Source organism: Myotis yumanensis, unplaced genomic scaffold (assembly GCF_028538775.1).
Source record: "Myotis yumanensis isolate MYYU_CA2020_CCGP unplaced genomic scaffold, mMyoYum1.0.hap1 SCAF_4, whole genome shotgun sequence".
In the NCBI taxonomy this organism is placed as follows: Eukaryota; Metazoa; Chordata; class Mammalia; order Chiroptera; family Vespertilionidae; genus Myotis; species Myotis yumanensis.
The window spans coordinates 5,624,311-5,627,518 of NW_027223755.1; the positions used below are offsets into that span (position 1 = coordinate 5,624,311).

The 3,208-nt window shown below is 41.5% G+C and overlaps 1 pseudogene; it reads right to left on the bottom strand.

Annotated features, from left to right (window-relative positions):
- Positions 1 to 1,914: 1,914 nt before the first annotated feature.
- LOC139008008 (large ribosomal subunit protein eL6 pseudogene) lies at positions 1,915 to 2,772 on the bottom strand (annotated as a pseudogene).
- Between the last annotated feature and the right edge of the window lie 436 nt (positions 2,773 to 3,208).

The window sequence follows — 3,208 nt, forward strand, 5'->3', positions numbered from 1 at the left end:
ACTAATAAAGCTCTTATGGTCTGTAATTCCCTCAAGGTATATTGTGGGAGCTTATCTTCCCCCCAGTAGTTATCTGAGGCTAAAAATCTTAGCAAATGCAAACAGGATTTATGGGTTTACTATAGAACACAAATAGCTAGAGAAAAATTATGCTTCAGCACCTCATTCCTCAAGAAGATGGAGTCCCAGGGGGGGAAGTTTTGCTGTGGAAAAGAAGAGGAATAGGCAAGCCAATCCCAGGAGACTCCAGAAGAAATGAAATGTGGGAATTGACTTTCAAGAAGTGATAAGAGATCAGGTGTCCTGGTCAGAGTGCACTGGAGCTCCCCACCTTGTTGCAGCCCCAGCTTTTCTCCTTCATGTACTCTTTGAGGATCTTTTTCTCTCTGTCATGTGAATGACTTATAGAAATGTAATATATAAGCCACTTTCAGGAAAACTCCCACTTCTAAAGGAAATTTTTCAGAGATTATATGAAGATAAATAACTACCTCTGTCATTACAGAAACCCCAAATCCATGGCAGGCAAATGGGGACTTTCTTTTGGGCAAGATTTTTAGAAAGCTCTTGAATTTGCCACATATTTCTAAGGCTGGTCTTGATTTGGACTTGTAGACATGAATATGAGTGCTCTAATTACATGAAAAGAAAGATTCAAAAAATACAACTGAAAATTCACCTTTATTTTCTTTTGTATATTTTAATTTAGTGTTTAACCTTTTGAGTAATTTCTTTTTAAAATATATTTTATTGATTTTTTACAGAGAGGAAGGGAGAAGGATAGTTAGAAACATCGATGAGAGAGAAACATCGATCAGCTGCCTTCTGCACACCCCCTACTGGAGATGTGCCCGCAACCAAGGTACATGCCCTTGACTGGAATCGAACCTGGGGTCCTTCAGTCTGCAGGCCAACGCTCTATCCACTGAGCCAAAATGGTTAGGGCTTGAGTAATTTTTTTTACCACATGGACTTTAAACTTATTTCCTCCAATGAAAATATATTTTAAAAGGCATCACAGATTTCAAATAACCACATCTCTTTTCTCCTTTCAAAGTGCAGAATATGAAATGATTATTTCAGTTTAATTCCTTTCCCAGGCACCACCCTCTGGATCTTTTCCTCTTTTCAGCCTGTCCTTGTCTGTTCTGAAATGTCATTGCTAGTAGCATTTTCCTGTTTCTAGAAACAAAAATAATTATACCTAATCATCTCTACTTAAAAAACAATCTGTTTGTAGTGCTGGCACCAGGTCATAGACAAGAGCTGACTCACAGGGTCATTGGGAAAACTTTTCTTTGCACATTTCACCAACTTTGCACTATTGGTTTTCCCTACTGGCCACCCTAATTGTGTTCTTGTATCCCAAATAACATTTTAGGTGAATTTAATTCTCCTTCTACTAATTTTCAGGTGTCTTGGTCTTTTCTTCCTTGATTTTTTTTCTGTCTTTGAAAGTTAAGTTCTTGGACTTTATCCCCTGAGAGGTGTCTGCTTATCAAGACAAGTTTTGCAGGAGAGACACCTAATAACAACTTTCAATATCAGTGGGACCAAAAGCCTAGTAGCAAGTTCTCAAAGACCTTTGGGTTCAATTTTTTAAAAAATCTGAATTAAAAGCATGCACATAAATTGTATACCATATACCTTTCCAGGTATCTTTGACTACAAAATAATATCACAGTTTGATTCCCAGTCAGGGCACATGCCCTGGTTGCGGGCTTGATTCCCCGGCATGGGGTGTGCAGGAGGCAGCCAATCAGTGATTCTCTCTCATCATTGATGTTCCTATCTCTCTCTCCCTCTCCCTTTCTCTCTGAAATCAAGAAAAAATATATTTTAAAAATAATATCAACTTTTTTGTTGTTTTGTGTTTTTAACATATCAGTTATTTAATCGGGTTCTTATAAGAAATTCAGAACACCAGTTTGTGAGGATAAAGCCCATTGGTGAGAGCGAACAGAGAGCAGAGGTAGCCCTGGAGCTGAGGAACAGCTTTGATTTTTGGCAGAATTTGTGAGTCCACAGCTTTCTGGTCAACCTTGCGCTGTTCTGTAATCTCATATTTCTCTTTCTCTGTGTCGAAGATCTCGCCCTCCTGGTATCTGGGCTTGCGCAGCTTCTTCTCCTTGAAGTAAGCATCAGTAAGCTGTTTGGGGATTTTCACACCATTGATTCAATTTTGGTGGAGGTGGCGATGACAAATGTCTGGTGTGTTCTACGAAGAGGAACTCAATTGAGGGACAGAGGTTCAGTCACAAGTGGCAAGCCACTGCCCAGCTGCTTCAGGAAAACCACCCTCTTGCCTCTGTGCGCCCAGTGAGGATGATCGGAATGGTCCCAGGAGGGATGCTGGCCTGCAGACTCCGCACATGCTGACTGAAGGGTTTCTTGCCGTGGCTTAGCAGCTTTCGAGGCACGTCTTCGGTAGGATAATATCTAGGCGGAGTTTAACCACTCGGGTACCACCATTCTTGTCGCCACAAACTGGTTTTGTGACAGTAGCACAAATCCAGTATTCTTTTCAATCCTGGATTTAGGGGCTGAATACTTCCTCGTGTACATGGCCTTTCGCAAATACATAGCTGACCGGGAGGATCTGCCAATTCCTCTGACGAGGTTGGGGTTTTGGCTGTAGTGGGGCTTCCTCTTCTTAGGGGCCTTAACCTTGCCGCCGGCATCAGCCTTCTTCTTGGCTTCAGGTTTCTTCTCCTTAGTGTCAGGCTTCTTCTCCTTGGTATCCGGCTTCTCAGTTTTCTTTTCACCCGCCATCTTGCAAGATGGGAAGAAAGAAATAATATCAACCTTTAAGAGGCCTAGACTATGGCCACTACTCTGGATCATTCATTTGTTCCTAATAAAATACTGATGTCTTTTCCAGCCTCGTATTGTTCCAGTAACAGGATGATATATATAATCTGACCGGTCATCTTTAGCCCGGTCACTTCCTAGCCAGTCAGTTCACTTCACTTTCTTCACTTCCTTATGTCATATAACTGAATCACCCGTATCTTAATCAAACCACAGTACAATCTTGAAGAATGCTTGCTTCCGTTATCTCTTGCTCATCCCGTTCAATCTCCTGCCAAGTCCAGCTCAGTATCTCTCCACAGGGGAACCCTTTTCTTGTATCTGGGCTTCATTCACAATCCCACTGTCATCACCATCAGTTAGACCACCTTCTCTTGCCAGAAATATTATGAACTTA